Source organism: Pinus tabuliformis, chromosome 7 (assembly GCF_031772625.1).
Source record: "Pinus tabuliformis cultivar Carrire ecotype Pingquan chromosome 7, CPIR1, whole genome shotgun sequence".
NCBI classification, from domain to species: domain Eukaryota; kingdom Viridiplantae; phylum Streptophyta; class Pinopsida; order Pinales; family Pinaceae; genus Pinus; species Pinus tabuliformis.
This window is the reverse complement of record NC_142293.1, coordinates 527102454-527122398: the sequence shown is the minus strand read 5'-3', so window position 1 is coordinate 527122398 and position 19945 is coordinate 527102454. Positions and strand designations below refer to the sequence as shown.

The 19945-nt window shown below is 40.2% G+C and overlaps 1 pseudogene; it reads right to left on the bottom strand.

Moving 5' to 3' along the window:
* Positions 1–6734: 6734 nt before the first annotated feature.
* LOC149248374 (peptidyl-prolyl cis-trans isomerase CYP40 pseudogene) lies at positions 6735–7379 on the bottom strand (annotated as a pseudogene).
* Between the last annotated feature and the right edge of the window lie 12566 nt (positions 7380–19945).

The window sequence follows — 19945 nt, the reverse complement described above, 5'->3', positions numbered from 1 at the left end:
CTACTAGTGAGTGAGGCTCCTCCTCAACAATCAACCGATCAATATAACTTGAGGAGTAAAGGATCTATCTCTGAACAGGAGCTTAAAAAATAGTTGTTGAGAAGGAATCTACCACCTTCCAATCTAGCTTAGAATTTGTAGAACAAGTCTGGAAGTGCTCCTCCTTCTAAGAACACTTCCACGAATAATAAGAAAAAATCCATCACTCTAAAAGCTTCAAACAAAGCTACACCACCTAATACATCGACACAATATATTAAGAACTAAAATATTGATTATAACATTGTTGAATATATGAAAAGAGATCATGCCAATATTTCAATCTTTGAGGTCGCAGAGATAACAGGACAACATGCACTAATACTCCAAGGACTTGTAGTACAACCTCCTTCTAGAAATGAAGTTTCTACTTCTCAAGTTTTGTCTGGTAAGTCTCAAGAGATTTTCAAATCTATAGTTAATGTTGTTAATTTAAAATACTAACACTCCCTGCCCTCTGTTTCTTCTAACATTTGAAATATTTAATTTTAATGTTCATAATTACTTGGTCAATCTGGTGCATCTGGGAATGTCATATCATTATCTGTGGAAATTCCCTAAGCCTATGGATTACTTTTGAATAGAGACTGGTCCAAGAAGTTTCAAGGGTATTTCTCAACAGACTAGACACATTTATGGCTTCACTATAAGGGAAAGAACAATCAAATTCGAGTAGAAAGTGAACCTTATATGAAGTACATCGTGACACCACTTGAGGGTCATAATGAGTTAGTAGGCTTTGTGGATTTCATTTTTAAAAAATGCTTTTTGGAAGTAGATCACATGTGTTATCTAGCACGGTCTTCACCCACACCACCTCACACACAGTTGGAACTCCTTCCTCAAAATACAATTGGTGCAAATGACTCTGGTATTATAGATGTAAATAATATCAGTGTAGGAACTAACTCTAGTATTGGTAACATTTGGACATTGTACTTTGATGGTTCTAAGACACAAGGGGGTTATGGAGCTAGCTTCATTTTAATAGACCCGCAATAGAATGAACATCCAATCTCCTACCACTTGGAATTTGAGTGGACTAATAATTTTGTTGAAAATGAAGCGCTCATTCTGGGTTTAAAGAAAGTGATTGACCTCAAGGTTGAAGCACTCAAATTAATAGGTTACTCAAAAATTGTTACAAGCTAGGTACGAAATAAAATACATTTTGTGTCACCTAATCTCAGAAGCTATCAACAAGAGGTATGGAAGCTTATTTCACATTTCCAATCTTTTAATATTAATTTTGTTCCTCGAATTCGTAATGTTGTTGTTGATACATTAGCTAATGCTACTTCTAGTTTAATATACCTAGGGGGGATAGTATGGTGTACAGAGGCAGATACCCAAGGGAATAATGTAATAATGGGATGGGCCATAGTTAATAAATAAAGTGGTTAACCCATACCATGTAAGGGACCACTAGTAGTTAGCAATAATGTGATAAGCCCATGATATTAGATATAAGGTATTGAGAGACCCATGGTAATGACCCATGGTATTGTATGTGTGAAGCCTATATAGAGGCTAGAGACTCCCCATTGAGAGATGTCAAGGATTATTGTATTGACAAGCATATGGCTTGGGGAGTGTTCTCCTTCCTTAAGGAGTGATTGTATGGTGTTGCCCTACCTTAAGGGTTTTGATATTAATAAAGATCTGAAGTTTATATATTTCTCTCTTGTTATTTATGGGTATATTTCTATTTTTATATATTTGCAAGTCAGATATATTACAAGTGGTATCAGAGCACTTTCTTGGGCAAGCAAAGATATATTTTTTTTATTTTTGCAGGAATTTTTTGGGGCGGTGAGTTTGCAAAACAGATATAAAATTTCTGGTGCAAAATTTGCACAAACAAATTGCATATATGGATTCTTTGCAAAAAAATACCCAAATTCAAAAAAACATTCGTTCGAATTGGAGTTCGGATGAGGGAGATATCGTTGATTTAAAAATTAGTTGTGTTGCAGAAATGCTTTGACAAAAATTCATGGACGGTGGATCTCCAGTTAATTTTTGTCATTTTTGTGGGAAATTTTGAGAAAAATAATTTCAGATCTGAGATCCTCTTGAAAAATTACCCAAGTTCAAAAAAAAAAAAAATCGGTTGAATCGGAGTCCAGATGAGGGAGATATCATTGATTTAAAATCATATCCTTTTTCAAAAAAAATTGTGACGGTGGGACAGTCACAGTGGAGATCAGAAATTCCAGTGCCTAGAGCAGGATTTCTATCACATGGGAAGATGTAGAATGGCAGTTCCATTTCTGAAAGCAGGTCATTGTTGAGACAAATTAATTACCTATCATTTAATTGTCAACCCCGGGTTTTCGTAAAACTTGTGAAGCATGCATGCACTATATATGCTAGAAATTAACTTTCAATTTAGATCAATCTAACTATGAAACCAAATAATGAAAAACCAAATTCACCTATTCTAATTCAACAATCAACTCAAAATAAATTATAATACAATTATAGTACAGCGCGCGGAATTGAAATCTTAATCTTTAAATCTTGCAGGAATTGAAAAGCACACCACTCTTTCAGAAATGAAAGCAAAAACAATCATTCTTAACCTCTCACACAGGAAAAGATATGAAAGAAAATAAAAATAAATTCTCTTAACTTCTAGGTAGAAAGCAAATAGAAACAATCACTCTTAACCTCTCACACAGGAAAAGATATGAAAGAAAATAAAAACAATTGCTCTTAACTTCTAGGTAGAAAGAAAATAGAAACAATCACTCTTAACCTCTCACACAGGAAAAGATATGAAAGAAATAAATCTTAATCTATGAAAGCAATAAATCTAAGTCTATGAAAAACAATAAATCTCACACATTGTTGGTGGCCAATCCAAAAGCATGAGAGATGGCAAGTTGAGAGGCTCCAAATGCAAGCATAACCAAATCAAGGTGAACATCACTCATGAGCATGGTGCCAAATCCAAATTCTATATTCAAAACATGAGCATTTCCCCAACTTTACACATGCCTTCAAAGGAAAAGGCTCTCTTATTTATACAAAAACATAAGAAGCTACCCTATTTAATGAGGATCCACTAAAATCTCGTATAGTTACAACCAAATAGCTCATAATGAGACACATATCCCCTAGGTGTCTCATAGAGTTCTAATCCAAATAAGAAATGATGAGACAACTCATAGAATTACAATCCAAATAGGACACATATCCTTCTTTGACCTTTTATCCAAATCTCCTTTGAAGGGAATTCGAATTTGAGCATTGGAGGCCACATTAGGGTGCCTTTGAAGCTTCCAAATAACCTACACATGTTATGAAACTCAAGCCACATATATAGATACATGAAACCATGTTAATTTCCTAGTTTTTAATAATAAATTCACTTTAAACACATAAAATAAATAACTTTGGTAAATAAGGATCCTAACCCATATATTTATGAAAATGGTGGCTAAGGAAAGGTTATATGGTTATGGAGATGTGACATGTGAGTGAAATGGTGGTGATAAAGGTGAAAGTGGATGTCATCTTGAAGACATTTTGGAGGCCCAACAGTCATAATAACGATTCTGACCAATATTGACTAAATTGTGGCCATTTCAAATGTTCGCCAAGTAAGTGATTTTTTTTCAAAACCATCTTCGTGGCTTTTAGCAAGAATTTTTTTACAGGGAATGATAATGGTCCTACTATTGAAGAATTCATAAAAAGACAAAAGTCATTATGGCCAAAACATTGGAAAGGTTTCGCAGTGGCTAATTTTAAAGATGAGGTAGCCACATGGTGGGAATCACTTAACAAAAAGAAGTGCTTAACCTGCCTGATGAAGAATTTGAAAAAAAATTGTTATACAAATGGTCTCATGCTGGAAAACAAGATAATGAGAAACATGCAAGGTTATTTTATACTGGTATCTCCTTATTACAGGTTCATGGATGTATTCAGAAGGAGAAGATCATTGCGTCTATAAATCCTAGTTGCAAGCAAAATATTATAAATGGTAATTTGGCAAAAAAAAAAATCAAGTTCCAGCAAAAAACATGGAAAACACACAGTTTGATAATGAGGATGTTCAAGTGTATAAAGATTTGAAGATTTCTATGGACAAGTATGTATTGCATTCTGATTTTTATGCTTCAGATATGGCTAATGTGGATGTTGTTTTGGGATACCCTTGGATGGAATCTATTGGTACTATCAATATTAATGTGCAGGAGAAATTTCTGAAGCTTTGGTATAAAAAGAAGAAAATTACATTACAAGATATTTCTATCAATAAACAGTTAGAGTTCAAGGAGCCTGAAGTAGAAGATGTTCCAGGGACTGACACATCAGATGAGGAATCTGTGGTTGAATTAATACTGGAAGATAATAAACAACAACAGGAGCCACAAAAAGTACCAGATACCCATCAAGCTCCATTAGGTGGTGAATTAAAGAAAGATACACCATTGGTTAAAACTTCAGCATATCACCACCCACATCACCCAGCAAGAAAACAACCAACAAGATGGCAACAAATTAGCCACAAGATCAACAACTCCCGCACAACCAATAGAGAGGTGCGAATATATAACCAGAGCACATCAACACAGAGGAACGTTCAAATTCCATCTCAAGAGAGCGAGGCACTAGCTAGATCGAGGGTTCACCTTTCTCTTGGATGGCTAGATGCATGTGCATGGTACCAGTGAACTACTCTGAGTAGATCTTATTATTTTTGTTCTTCTTATCTTTCAGGGATGAAACATGTTTAAGGAGGGTGGAATGTAGTATACCTAGGGGGTATAGTATGGGGTACAAAGGGAGGTACTCAAGGGAATAATGTAATGATGGTGTTATCACAAAATCAGTACTAAGGGCTGTAGCCAAGCAAGATTTCATGTAACTCTTTCAACCAGACTTTAGACCAAGGATTAGCCTCCTTGATCAGAGAGGGCTCTCTCACAGACTTTTGATAAAAATCAATCACAACAACAGATGGCTAACTCTTTACAAATTCATGAAAACAAAGCTGGTTGAACACATATCAAATTGGTCTTCATTGGGCTATGGAGTCTTACACATTTAATAAACAAAAGCACAGTCATTTCATGGAAGTCAAGGCTCTTTGCATTAGATGTTCAAACATATCTCACACAAACCACGGCTTGCCAAACATACAGGAAGTCAGAGCATTAGAAATGAATTCTGAGTGATTATGTTAGACAAGGCTGTAAAAGAACATATAAGAGAAAACACCACCATCATATTTGAACAAAATAATCCATTGAGAATCTTGAGAAGAAACAACCACTGTTTTACTATTACTGTAACAAGTCTTTACATTGGCCCAAATAACTCTGTTTTTGTATAAAATGTCCAACCCTTTCTACATCCAACATTGATCCATATATAGGCAAACAAACTTAACCACCTCGAGCTTCCTCCTCCAGCATGAGGGGAGCCTCGAAGGTGGCTATTGACTATCCCTATCTAGTGCATAACTAATTTATTAATTACATAATGGCTAAACTGAAATTACAAATGGTTTTCATTTAATCAAAATCCAAAATCTTTGCTCCTCGTAATATGATGCTTTTCTGGCTCTTGACACATGTCCTTTTGCTGCTTGGGTTGAGGTATCTTGAAGGAGAGTACACTGAATGAGCTAGCTTTGGATTCTAGTTGCGTGGATGGCTCATTAATTGACCAAGAGATGTGCTCTATTTTAACGGTCTTTGTCTTCCAACATTCTCCGAAAGTGTAGCAGCATGTTCCCCAAATCTTTTAATAATCCCAGGTATGGAATGCTACCATGTTTCTGATGTGCTGTAGGTGGTATTGATAGACAGGTGTTTCTCTTCCTCAACTCCCGCTCACAGTATCACACTAGCTGCTCTGCGCTTAAAATCATCACCTACAGCAGTTTCGTAGCGCGCTACGAAACTGCTGTTAACAACCTCTATTTGTTCCGTAGCAAATGAATCTGTAGTTGGTAAATGATTTGCTTGAGAATCTTGAGAATTCCTGTGTGCTCTTAGCAAGAAGTCTGAATGGAGTCTACCTCTGCAAACAGCTAAAAGGTGGGCATTTAAGTAATCCAAGTCCTTGTATACCCCTCCATACTACTGGAAATTTTGCTTCAAAAGTCCTTCGTACCACCTCTAAAGCTGCAACTTTCAATAGAAAGAAAACAAATTGACCTGTAGTTTCTCTTGTTATTTGTTCAATATTAATGCTACTATGAAGAACGTGAACCTTGAAACACATCCTAGAATGTGGCTTGAGGAAGGTAACACTCTGATTTTCTTATCTTGATCTTCTTCCCCAGGCCTACAAAACCAGGGCTCACTCCAATTCACAGTCTTCATTACTGAACTCCTCTTTACAACATTACTATCTTCTGCATAACACTGGGGCTGGTACAGGTTCTTGCAAAACATAACTTTCACTTAATTTCATTGCAGTTGTAGTATGGGTGTTGTAATGATGTCATGTACTGTCGCATTATCATTGATCCATCATCATCATCATTTTAAAGAAGATCGACCATCATAAAATCATAGCTCTGCTTATGAATATGATTGGTATCCTGTAGTTATAATTGATGACTGTATTCATGTCAGTGTCCTCCAAACAACCACTAATGAAAACTTCAACATGAATTCTAACGACAAGCAACAAACAGAACCAATAGAAGGACCTATACAGTGATCCGTTCAACATTTGGTGTTCTCCCAGCAAATGTCAAGATAGCGCAATGTCTTTCTGTATTTTCTTAAAGCCATCTTATAATCCCTTTTCTTGTAATTTTCATTCCCAAAACATTTCGCAGAATCTACTGCATTCATTCACCATGAAATTTCTGCAGATTTCTCATCAAGATCAGCTGGCCAGTCTGGATACAAATCTCCATCTTTGAAGAAATTAGCTATTCCATCATCTGATCCTTCTGAGATCTCCTCACAATCTGAAATTACCACATCTAGAGAAAGGCGGTCACTACTTTCTGTGGGAGTATACTCATTGCCACGCACAACTCCCATGCCTTTAATTACCTTCCCAAAGACAACACGCTTTCCATCCAGATGGGAAGTCCTTGTTGTTGTGATGAAAAATTGAGAGACATTTGTATTAGGTCCAGAGTTTGCCATTGACAACATTCCTCTGCGCTCATGTTTCAGTTGAACGTTTTCATCATCAAACTTTAATCCATATATTGATTCACCCCCTGTACCATTCTGAACTGAAATGTCTCCATCTCATATTATAAAACCTTTGATAACTCTATGGAAAGGAAGCCCTTTGTAATGCAGGGGGCACCGGTATGAGGGCCAATGCACAAAGTCCTGAAATTTGGTCATATCTTCGACAAGTTCCTCGAGACTCTGCTTTTCCTGTTTCGGTTTCTTGCCAGGGACACAAAAACCTTCTTTGCAATGGGAGGCACCGGCTTAGAACACGACCCCCAGACACCAGCACTATCATATGATCCTTGTCGAGCAGCTGCAGCTGCATATTGCCGTCGAATTAAGCTAACTACAATTCCTTGCACGCAGTTCACAAGAAAAACACGTCCAATCTCCACAGCACCTGTGACTTTGTCTGGTGATTAACGTTGTGTTGACATTGAAAAACCACAAGCGGATTGTGGAGGAGTTGCTTGCTGGTAACTGGATTTCAACCTGGGAATGCGTAATCCACCACACAGTGCCATGTTTTCATTACCATGCTCGTATGCTGGCTACGAAATAGAAAATCTTTCTCCAAAGGAACACAATTGATATATTATGGATTTCCAACATTTGCCTGCTTGCATCGATGGATTTCGGGTTTTTGTTGCTGAACATACACATGTACAGAATGCTATCCGGCTTAACAGAACTGTCGCCATTATTGAACTTCTATTAGGTTCCCGTGATCCTTGTTACAATATTATGGACTGGTGCGAAGAGGTGCTGCGGCTTTGAATACCACATCCGCAGATAACTATCCGAGACAACTGCAATAATTGCATTGTATTTCTAACTCAGATCACCGCGTGTTTCATTTTTTGGCGTGCTCTGGAGTGCTTTAAATCTAGCTCTGTATACTTAGGAACATCATCCAGAACAGCATATGGATGTTTTGAACAAGAAACTCCACCATAAGGACGACTAGGCGCATCAAAAAACTATTCACACGTTCCAGATGTCAGCTATATCCTTCATTAGCTTTCATTACATAAGATTGCATGTTACCACGTGTTCTCTTAATGTTTTGATGCTGTCGAAGTTATAAATCCACCATTCAACCGTTTGCACCAAGTGTAACTACCGCAAGTGTTTCAAGGATACTACAGGAAACATTAAACGGCGCCATATATGTCTGACTTCAAGACCTTTTTGAAAAGAGAAAGTTGAGATATCTTGTGTTGATATGCCTGCTGTCTATTGCCCAGAATCTGGATGTCCATGTTCAGAAAGGGCGGTATTGACCTTGCTTATGCGCTCCCAATGCACTTATGATATTTCCAAGTGCCAATAAACCCTTGTTAATGTGAACACCTTCTTCGAAACAGAGACCATCCGCACCTGTCTTCTTGGCTCGTAACGTAAACAATGTTTGTACTGCATTCAAAGGTGCGCAATCCTTCCCTTAGTTTCACAAACAGATATAATGTCCTGTACCATTCCAGCAACTTCCTCCAAGGAATGATTTGAATCCTTTACGTTACCAAGGCCGTCTTCAAAGGAGTTTTGTCTAGCAGTCTCTTCATGTTTCACTGAACCAGGAGCGCCATTTGTTGAACCTACCTTAGCGAACTTCCCATTGAATATCAAAAGAGCTAATCTCCAAAATGTTGGTACATGGTGCACAATGACAGATGTAAGCCTACGAATGAGTCTTCCTCTGAAAGCATCTGCTTCTTCACCAATCACTTCTTTAATATGAGATTTCCCTCTTATATCATTATCACCCAACAGAAGGGAATAAACTATTGAAGACTGCACAAACTCTTATTTGATTTACCCAGAAGATTAGCCACTAAACCATAGACACTGTTCTGCAACTGCTAATGAGAACATTAAACCAATACAAGTATACTTCAATTTAACTATCAGCTTTATACACAATCAATCCATTCAAATTATTGTTTCGGTGCAGGGAGGAACAAAGGATCTGGATTTCTCTTGAACAATTGGGCAATTTGGAGGGCAGCTTGCCAATGCCACATATGCAGCCTTGTGTAGTGCTTCTAGAAGTTTCCCTTAAATATCTGTCATTTCCCAATTTCGCAGCGCAGCCAATGCAAGGTCAATGTTTTCGCTACGAAATCACTAAAACAGATGGCGCTGCTAAACTGCTAACGAATTTATGCGCTGCGAAAACACCCTGTCCTTAAGCTAGGCTAAAAAATTTTGGCAACAGAATTTTCAGTGATAACAGATGGGATGGGCCATAGTTAATAAATAAAGTGGTTAACCTGCACCATGTAAGGGACCACTAGTAGTTAGCAATAATGTGATAAGCCCATGGTATTAGATATAAGGTATTGAGAGACCCATGGTAATGACCCATGGTATTGTATGTGTGAAGCCTATATAGAGGCTAGTGTCACACGGAATTTGTCAAGGGTGCGGACACGACTGACCTTCCTAGAAGTCTAAGACGTTCTAATGACAAACAAGACAAAATGGAGTGATCTTTCTCTAAATACACCTTTTACAACATGAAAACTACAAGTGTTTAGGCTTACCTTATTCCAAAACGCTGTTGTTGAAGTCCGTTCTTGACGATCCGGATGAGCTCCTCCTTCAAGTCAATTCCTGCAACCACAAACAATCAAAAAATTACCAAGCACTTGCATTTCATATAATAAAACATATATTCAACATGCAGACCAAGGAACACATGAAATAACTCATTAACACAAGCTATTGAGAAAAATAAACCAGTTTGTATTAATAACGAAACAAAGAAACTCTTACAACCTGGCCTTGGTGTTGTGCAAGTTCCTCCCACGGTCCATCAAGGGTTTTCCTCTACTTTGACAAAGCTCACCCTCTTCCAAGTAGAATCAAGTAAAGACAATCTCTCCTCACAAAGGCTCTAATGGAAGACCTAAATCCTGCAGCATTTACCCAAAGAAAATGTATAGCTCCAACCTCCTCTCCCTCTGGCTCAATGTCTTTATTTATAGTGCTGTAAAGAGGTTATTCAGGTCCACTATCAATGGGATCATCCCCCTCTATGGGTGGGATAGCTCCCTTATTGATGGGATAAGTTCCCCCTTAATAGAGATACATGAACCAACTGGAGGCGCATCCATTTCATCAAACCGACCTCTAGAATGTTCTAGAAGTAACCACAAGTAACTTTTTCAAGATAAAACTCGCGCATTTTGCCTTTTACAGAGGGACGCACCTGTCCCTTAACATACAGAGCGTCCATGGACGCAGATTTTGTGAACATGGTCAGCGTCCCCGCAGGTAAGGCTAGAGAGAACCTGCGACCCCAGAGATAAACATAGTTTTTACAAGACTTTCTCTCTTCTTTGAGTTTGAGATGGATAACAGAGGCATGAGACTTGCCTAAGAGGGTAGCATGACTGTTGATTTGAGCCATACTAACTGTAAGTAGTCAAGGTGACATTTTTTAGTGTAACAGATTGCCCCCTAAAGTGCGAAGCCTGGAATAGAGTAGGGTTTTGTAATTCTAGGAAGGGTGAAGCGCTTTATCATTTCAAGGATTGTCTTGTGGATGGCCTGGTTGGAACCTGCAATTTTCAACACAAAATACATGGATAAGATTATATCATCACTGAGGTAGGCATTCCCATACTCAGATTCAAAACTTTAACTAATGGACTAACTATTCTGATACAGGAATGATCTTGCAGTACATCATTTTTATAGACTTTTGTAGACACAGTATGGACGCAGCCATCTGTTTATGATTAGTCTACATAGATAATGAATACAAAACTCCTCGCAGCCTGGATGGTAGAAACTAGATCCAGGGTCTTCACTTCTACTTCCCGAATTGGTACGATTCTAGCCATGTGATTAAATGATTTGATGTCGAACATGTTAGAAACCACTTGATTACCAGTCGATGATGTAAACTGTTAACAAGCATGAGAGAGACCACCAGTAATGTCAATGGTTCTCAAAGTACCAAGCACAACCCGTGAAATGTGAATAGATGTTTTGATGTCGAACACTTCACGGAATCCTTTGATCGAAAGTCAATGATGTAAACTGACGTCAAAGGCGAGAAACCTGCCATTGATGCATGCAGACTTCAAGGTACTGTCGATTCCTAAGTCATCTTTCTAGATAATGTGTCGATGTCGATAGAAAGCGACCCGTTGCAGGCAAGCCCACAACACGAAATCATTGTTCAAGTTGAAGAAATGTTGCTGTAAGGACTGACTCAGGGATGGTCAAATGGATGACAAGTATTTTGCAGATGAAAGTTTTGCTTGCAGACCTCTTGAACACATAACGACACAACAGATGGCTTGGTGACGAATAACTCAAAGTTAATCCCTGGAACCCGGTTAAAGACTTTCAAAGTGGTTTGGTCAACTGTGAGGTAAAAGATTTCCCAACCCAGGTGAATGAAAAGTGTCGTGTTCAAGAGCGGTAATAAAGTTTCTTCTGAGACAAAAGGTGACAAATAGGTTCATTCTTCTCTTTTTTCCCCCACCATTTCTGGCAAGTACCTCTTTATTTTTAACAAGCTTGAGGAGGATAACATATGCTTGATTATAAGCTCATCCTTCGGACGAGTCCAACCTAGTTTAAATTCGAACCCTAGGAAGGAGTGGTTCGTTCCTGTTTGTAATTGAACAGGTCCTCTACTGTAAAAGTTTAACGAGCCCAGTATAGGAGAAACTCGGCGTTTTTCAATTTTAGAGAGTCTAAAAAAACTAAAGGAGACTCCACGTTGAACTTTTTCGTATATTTGTGTCCCTCAAGCCCGAAAAAGTATAAAATAATACCTGGGGGAACCGCTTGATCTTGCGACCAAGGAGTACTTTCATAATAGTGTCGTTGACCTGAAAAGTAAAAAGCGATCAAGGACACGTCGTTTTATTTCCTTATCGAGTTCGAAACGACAAAAACCCGGCAATCTTTTCCTGATTTTGCGGTCAGAAAAGAGCTAAAAGGGGACCGTCTTTTAATTCCGTTTTAACGAGTGAAAAAGAAACACTCGGCGATCTTTTCATGTTTTAGGAGTCAGAAAAGGGCTTAAAAGATGACTCTGATATTTTTGTTTGTGAAAAATTACAATTTCCCTCGAAATCCCTTTGTCCTGCACAAAAGCAACACATTACTCATACCTGTTTAAAATAGGCAAAAATACATTCAAAAACATCTTTTCATGGTAAAAAATGAACTAATTCATCCAAAAAACCTATAAAAAGACCTTTTACCATGTCATTTTTACCGTTTCACTGTTGAGGTTGAAAAAGGAGCTTTTGACAAGAAACTTCCCGTGGTCGCTGCGGAAAATCTGACCGTCGGAATCGAACGCCGTCTCATCCAGGTATTTTACACATCCTACTCTGCATTTCTATCCGTTTAGAATCAATTTTTAGGTCTTAGTTTTATTTTTTTGGGGGGGTTTTGGTTTTGGAATGCGCCTCTCGGCGGACGCAGGTGCCCTTCGGGTGACCTGCGTCCCCCGACTTTTTCTCATACGGGAAAATGGTCGGAAGACGCAGCCCGCCTTCAGGCCAGCTGCGTCCGGGCGCCCTGTGCTACAAAGCCGGGGTGCGTCTTCCGAGAAACGCGCATTTCAAAACCCCAACTCTCTCAAAAAACCACCAAAAATTCCCAAATCAATTTCTAATTGCTATTTTTGATATGCAGGGCATTAATCATGTTAGACTGGAGAGAAAGAGAGCATGTAGAGGAAGATGAAGCTGCAATAAATCATCAACCTTCCCTGGATGCCCTAAGAGCATGCGGATTATACAAATATTGGACCATACCGGGCATGAGGGGCCAGGTAAGATTCTTGGAATGGCTGGTTGAGCGATGGAACGTTCAAGAACAATGCTTTTACATAGGAGGGCACCAGCTCGAGATAGAGCCCTCGGATGTATACTTTCTCACTGGCTTGCCAAACAGAGGTGAGCAACTCAGTCTTGCGGGGACTAGGCCGGGTGGCCAATCCCTTGATAGTCTCCGCGAGGATTGGTGCACACGTGGGGCTCACCATTCAAAAGGCATAGAGATAAAACACATCACTCTACCGGAACTCAAAGTCATAGCGTTCACGGTTACCAGAATTTGCGGCGCGGCCGCTTTACACATTGCTTCCGGATCCCAAATGCGGATGGCAATTGACTGTTACCAAGGCACCATTTTCAACTGGTGTGAAGCTGTGTCGGCTCATATGAAGAGCCAACTGACCAAGGCAAAGAACGGACGACTAAAGACTTTTGGATATGGGCCTATAGTCGTGAGCTTTGCCTTGGAGAGAATTCCAATGCTGATCCCTCAGCAACTCACTGTTGATATCTTGGGTCCTCGGCAGCCAAAGCTGATACGATGGGTTGCGGTGATGGCCCGGCATCCTGACGAGGGCGCGACAGTAGTTCGATTCTCAGATAGTTATTTTGACTGGTTAGAGGGCCAGCTTTTTGTGATACAGGACTTTCCGTATGCCGGAATGGATTTCAGAGGTGATCCGGACATGGTTCTTCCACAGGGAGAACAATGGGACGACAGAGGTACTTTTATTTTCACAAGTTTTCTAGTTATGTATTTTTTGTATTTTTTATATATATCGTCTCAAAACTAATAGTAAAACTTTTTCAAAATGCAGATGTTGGTCCACAGCGTCCAGCCAACCTCCGGCCTTATGATAGACTACATCCAGCTGCACCGGTACCGGCCCACAGGATGCGACAGCAGAAGTACTAGCTGAGTTGGAGCATGATCTAGAGCGTCTCACGGCAGATATACCTGAGACTACTATGGACGACATTCCTATCAGGCTTCAGCGCTTCGTAGTCGCGGTCCCTGGACCGTTTAGGAGATTTTTGCGTAAGGTAGCCCGCGCAGTGGTGTCGTACAGAGAGCACCACCAGTGATTGACTAGTCACTTTTGTAGTCACATGTGACATTTTTGACTTTTTGTACTATCATTTTGCCGATCATAAGGTGTTTTCAACCTATGATCGAAGACGATGTATATATTTTTTGACACACTTCTATCTATATATATATCACTATTACCGGCTTATCTTGTTTAACATGTATGATGAAATGTTTTTAAATTTACTTGCATGATTATTATAAATGTCTGTCCAACACTCGAGAAGCAATTGCATCTGCTAATGTATTCAAAGACCTTGGAATATGTTGATATTCAATGTAATCAAATTCACGTTCCAAGAGACGCACTCTCAAAAACAACCTTAATAACACAGGATTTCTAATGGCATAAACTCTATTAAGCTGTAATACAACAAGTTCAGAATCTAACCTCACTATCAAACGTCGAATTCCAAATGAAATAGATTCGGATAATAATTCAACCACTGCACTGTATTCTGCAATGTTATTCGTTGTTTGACCGAGGCTTACCCCATGCATAGAAACTAACTCGTCAGAGGGCGAATAGATAACCCAAGCTGCGGAAGAGATATTCCGTGTATTACGACAAGCACCATCAGCAAATCCAATGTATGTTTGGAGAGGCGTCGACATCTACAATATCAAGAGTAAAACCAAGATAAGCCAGAATAATGACGAAAAACCACACTCGCTAAGCTAAGCACACTGACTAAACTAACACACTTGCTAGCTAGAAAGGAAATCTAACCTATCTAAAAATTTCTCCATACCCATCATTTTAAGCATAATACCTCTTTAGGTAAAGTCCATTTCTGGGTTTACCCAAAGAGTCCCCATCAAAATCAACTAACTCATAAGCCCCTTTTGCTAGCTTTCGCTTTACAATGTAGGGCCCATGCCACATGGGAACGAATTTTCCGGCACCTAGCTTATCGTTAGCTTGATCATATAATAGTACTAGGTCTCCTTCCGAAAAACTTCGAGGGGTTACATTTTTATCGTACTGAGCTTTCATTCGTTTCGCGTGAGTCTCGATAGCTAAAGTAGCGTCACGTCGAGTCTCATCTAATTTAGCCAAGTATAATAACCGTTTCTCCTCTTCGGAAGTAGCTGGAAGTAATTCGACAGCCATTTGAAGTGATGGGATTTCGCATTCAATAGGTAACACAGCTTCTAAGCCATAAACTAGCTGGAAAGGGGTGAAACCTGTTGAATTTTTCACTGAAGTTCGATATGCCCATAGCGCCGAAAATAACATGTTATGCCAATTCGTTCGATGGATACCAATGATCCGTCGAATCATGATGACTAGAACTTTGTTGATTGACTCAACCAAACCGTTGGCTTGCGGATAATAAGGAGTAGAGCTATCGTGGCGCAAACCAAGCTGGCTTGTAAGCTCAGTCATCATGACATTTCGAAAATGGCTCCCATGGTCAGTAATGATTGCTTGTGGGACACCAAACCTAGTTATGATATGATTGAATACGAAAACTGCAGCTGTCTTGCCGCTTGCGTCGAATGTAGGCATCGCCTCGGCCCATTTTGTAAAATAATCAACCGCGAGGATGATATACGCATGCCCCCCGGCCGAGTGAGGGTTACAAGTAATAAAGTCAATGCCCCATTTGGCGAATGGACCAGCGGCAATTATAGGGTGGAGAGGAGCAGGTGGAGCGCGCATCTTTCGATCAAACACTTGACAGTTGTGGCATGTTCTGACGGCAAGGATACAATCTTTAAACATAGACGGCCAGAAATAGCCAGCGCGCAACACCTTCTGAGCTGTGGCATACCCAGACATATGACCGCCACATGCTCCAGAGTGACAATCATTCAAAACTCTCTCAGCCTCTTCGTGAGTTAAACAACGTCGAAAAACTAAGTCTGCCCCCCGGCGATAAAGTGTATCTCCAATAATTCTGTATTGCTGGGATCGAAACCGAATTTTTCGACGGTCTTCCTTGGAAGCTTCAGGCCGAAAGGTTTGGGTTTGGAGATAGATGATTATATCCCCATACCACGGATCTAAAGTGCTAATAAGAAACAAAGATTCGTCCGCAATGGACTCCTCTGCCACAGTCTCTGTGTCAGCACTCGGGAAATCACACATCAATTCCGCAAAAACTAAAGATTTCTTAGACTTGGACTTCTCGAACTCCAAGTCGAACTCTTGCAGGATAACAATCCATTTAGAGTACTTGCCCCCTAGCAGTTGTTTTGTCAAAATATAAATCATAGGGTTGCAATCCGAAATAACTGTAGTTTTGCGAAGAAGAATGTAGTGACGAAAACGCTGGACAGCTTGAACGGCTGCCAGGGCCAATTTCTCCACATGCGAATATTTTAACTCAGTGGGATTTAAGGTTCTACTAAGATAATATATCACATGCTCTGCTTTGAATTCATCTTCTTGAACTAACACCATTCCAATGGTGGAATGCGAAGCTGCGAGGTATAAGAAGTAGTCCTGGTTGTAGTTGGGAGGATGCAATAACGGTGCATGGGTCAACGCGTGTTTTAATGCATCAAAAGATTGTTGGGCAATCTCGTCCCAAAAGAATTGTGCGTTCTGTTTCAACAACCGTGTAAAACCTTTAGTGACCTCGGCGTAGTTTGGGATGAATCGGCGTAAAAAGTTCGCTTTCCCTTGCAAACTTTGGAGTTGGCGCAAACTCGAAGGAGGAGGCAATTTGATGATAGCCTCGACTTTCGAGGGATCGACGCGAATGCCGGCTTTTGAAACAACAAATCCCAGCAATCGACCTGTTTCTATACAGAAAACACACTTGTGGGGATTCAACCGAATTCGATAATGCCTACACCTCATAAAGATTGCTCGTAGGTGGACAAGGTGATCAGCTCGATGTAAAGAATGAGCAGGCAAATCATCGAGATAGGGTTGCACAATGTGCTTGATGTCATGAAATGCATAAGACATCGCCCGTTGAAAAGTAGCGCCGGCATTCTTAAGCCCAAAAGGTAATTTGCAATAAGCAAATGTCCCCCATGGACAAATGAATGCCGTTTTTGGTTGATCGGCAGGTAGAATATTGATTTGATTATAGCCTGAGAAACCATCCATGAAGGAAAACATCTCACTTCCGGCACAATCATCAATTATTTGATCGATATAAGGCGTAGGATAGTTGTCTTTTGGACAAGCTCGATTGATATCCCTATAGTCGATACAGATTCTTATTGTTCCTTGTTTTTTATTGACGGGAACAATATTCGATACCCAATCCGTTAACGGGATCGGATAAATGAAACCTGCTTTCAACAGCTTTTCGACTTCTGCTTTATTGCAGCCGCTTTTCGAGGGTGAATCTGACGCAACCGTTGCCGAATGGGTTTAGCATCCGGGTAGGTTTTGATTTCATGAACAACAATGGCAGGATCAATTCCTGGCATTTCCTCGTAAGACCAGGCAAACACGTCGCGGAATTCTTGGAATAGGGCCTTGTAAGTTTGGATTTCTTCTTCAGTACATGCGGCACCTATATGAATGTTCTCCTCGATTCCGGGCTTCACTGAAATATCAATGGGAATAGTACGAGAAATATTCCCTAAATTCAGCTCTGAATCAGAATGTTTCGTTGGATCCTGAGCGTCTTTGACATATTCAGCGGTAAAGATAGATGAAAAATCATTTTCAAATGCATCATCCTTAGGTAAAAACGAAGATCTGTGATGGAGATCTTCCCATGGTAGATCATCTACACTTAGGATTTCGCGAAGTTGTTCGTCAGATGACACTTCTTCGGGAAACGTTATCCGTTCTAAGGGTGAGGTGAAAAGTGACTCTTCACTGACCACATTCATTTGGTTGGTTTCGGTTGAATGAAAGTCGGTAAAAGACATAAGAGCTTCATAAGCAATCTCATACGGACTCAACGGCATAACATCACCGAGTGAGTCTAGCTCAGAGTCAGATGGAACATACCAAGGATCATCATAAATAATGTTTTCTGACGTGATCATATGAATTGTTGCAAACGAAGGGTCTGCATTGAGTGGAGGGAGAGGAAAAGTTCCCAGTAAACCGGAATCCTTAACTAAACCTACACCAATGTCCCTATAAGGGATTGTCGTTTTACCAACATGTTGGATACTCTCTGAAGAGGTTGGGTCGGATGAAAAGTATGTCAGCTGATCAATAGTCACGATCTTACCGTTATGTGGAAACTTAATGACTCTGAAGACCGATGAAACGACCGCTGTCATAGCATATGACCAACTTCGACCCAAAAGAAGGTTGTAGTCTAGAGGGGCATCAACCACTTCCACATCCAGACTAACGGTTTTACCTTCGACCCCTATAGGCAATTCTTGTAGAATACCAAACGGACGGAACCCACGGCCATCAAAGGCCTTAAGGATGGTGGGGGATTGGTTCAACGAAGGAGAACCAAGCGATCTCCAACATTGAATCGACATAATACACGTAGAAGCTCCCTCATCAATCACAGTCCGATGAATAGGCCTGTTTTTGACTATCACTGGAATTTGGAAAGCCATTTGATGGGGGAGACGCGGTGTACTATTTTCTAGATCAAAGATCATTAGGTTCGGGTCCTGAACATCGACAGCTCCGATAGCCGACAAAAGCAATTTTCGTTGCGCTGGACATGATTGCAGCACTTCGAGTGCCGACATTGCTGAAGGTGAAACAGCTAAGTCTTCAACAATGTTGTAATTCTGGGCTGCTCTCGCATGTGGATTGAAAGCAGACCTTCGAAGTACACCCTTGGCGGGCGGCTTAATCACTAAGTCTGGGTTAGGTTTTTCGATCTGTAGTGGATCGGAACCAGGAGCTGAGGTTGATGGGTTAGAGTGAGAAGATTCTGCTTCCTTACCATCAACAGGAGCCTTACTACCATAATCTTGCGATCGAGTCGCAATCCTGACATGAGACATCATCAAAATGGGTTCTTCACTGGCATTCGAAGAAGAACCTATCATCTTATTCTCCTGCTCTGGAAATGGATTTTTTAACACAGCAGGAGTGGGAGAACCTTTGACTATTTTCACTACCTCGGCCCGATGAGGGCAGTCTCTCGTAAAATGATCTTCTTCACAAATGAGACAAGGATATCGAGGTTTGCGTTTTTCGTCATTGGTTTCCGACTTTTCCGTTTTCTCCTTTGGAGCCTTGTCTGCTTTAGCCTTCTTCTTTCCTTTCTTCTTTCCACCGTTTTTTGATTTGGCCGTAGATGACTCTACAGCGTGAATGTCGGCGGTAAGTTCAGGAGGAGAAGACTCTCCTGTCGGAGAATCAGGCAAAGTGATAATTGGAGTATTGGAGGCCTTGGAAGACTTCTTCTTACTCTTCGTAGTCACGATACCAATCATACCATCAGCGGCATGAGATCCCGAAGGAGCAGCAGCGATTTGGTTTGACTTTGGAAGATCCGGAATTTTCTCGTGTAACGTACCCGACTGAGTGTAAACTAAGTCAAGGTATTGTGCCTGAGCAATGACTTGCTCCTCAGTAACTACTCCGGCCTTAGCTACATCTTCAGTAATTCTTGGTAATAATGATTTGACAAACCATTCAGCTAAGATTTGGTCCGGGATAAAAACTTTCACTAATCTTCTTCGACGTCTCCACTCATGGATGTGATCAGAAATGTACGTGGATGTCGATTGTTTTAGCGAAGTTAATAATTCTGTACCATTATCGTATCTGACTGGTAACTGAAAATGAGTTAAGAACGAGGTAGCTAACTGGCTAAAGTTGTAAAAAGAGGCCCGTGGTAACTCAATGTACCACTTGGCTGCGAGACCAATGAGTGTACGCTGGAAAAGACGTAAGCGGATGGAATCATCTGAGATGGAATTTGATGCAC